We start from the raw sequence: 986 nt of genomic DNA on the forward strand, positions 1-986 counted from the left end.
ATTGCATGTATTTTTTAACTTTTTATTTTGAATTAATTTTAGACTTACAGAAAAGTTACAATAATAGTACAGAGGGTTCCCTTATCCCCCCACCCAGCCTCCTCTACCATTAACATCTTCTACATAACCACAGTAAAATGATCAAAACCAAGAAATTAACATTGACATAATATTATTAACTAAACTACAGGCTCTACTTGAATTTCACCAATTTTAACACTAACGTACCTTTTCTTTCCAGAATCCTATCTAGGACCCTACATTGCATTTCGTTGTTATTCTTAGTGTCTTCCAAACTGTAAGAGTTTACTGAGGTGCAATTAACATATAATAAACTACACATATTTAAAGTGTACAGTTTGGTTAGTCTCGACATTTATATGCATACATCACAGTTGTTGATGTATTCACTTGGTGCTGGACATTTGGGTTGTTCCCAGTTTGGGGCTGTCACAGATAAAGGGGTGGGAACATTTGTGTGCAGTCTTTGTATGGACATATCCTTTTCTTTCTCTTGGGTAGACAGCTGGGAGTGGAATGGCCAGATCATATGGTAGATGTACAGTTAACTTTTTAATTTGCCCAACTGTTTTCCAAAGTGGTTGCACCACTTTACATTTCCACCAGCAGTGTAAGAAAGTTCCAGTTGCTTCACATGGTCACCAACATCGGGTATGGTCAGTCTTTCTAATTTTAGCCATCCTAATAGGTGGGTAGTGGTATCTCATTGTAGTTTCAGTTGGAATTTCCTTAATAACTAATATATATATTCTGGATATAAGTCCTTTATCAGATAAATGATTTGCAAATATTTTCTCCCAGGCTGTGGCTTGTCTTTCCATTCTCTTAACAGTGTCTTTGAAAGAATAAAAATTTCTAATTTTAATTAAGTCCAATTTAATATTTGTTCATACCATACCAAAGTATGATCTATTAAAGAACAAATAGTTAAATTTATATCTAAGAAATTTTTGCCTAACCCAAAG

This window comes from Ceratotherium simum, chromosome 22 (genome assembly GCF_057802395.1).
Source record: "Ceratotherium simum simum isolate JZ-2026a chromosome 22, ASM5780239v1, whole genome shotgun sequence".
NCBI lineage: Eukaryota > Metazoa > Chordata > Mammalia > Perissodactyla > Rhinocerotidae > Ceratotherium > Ceratotherium simum.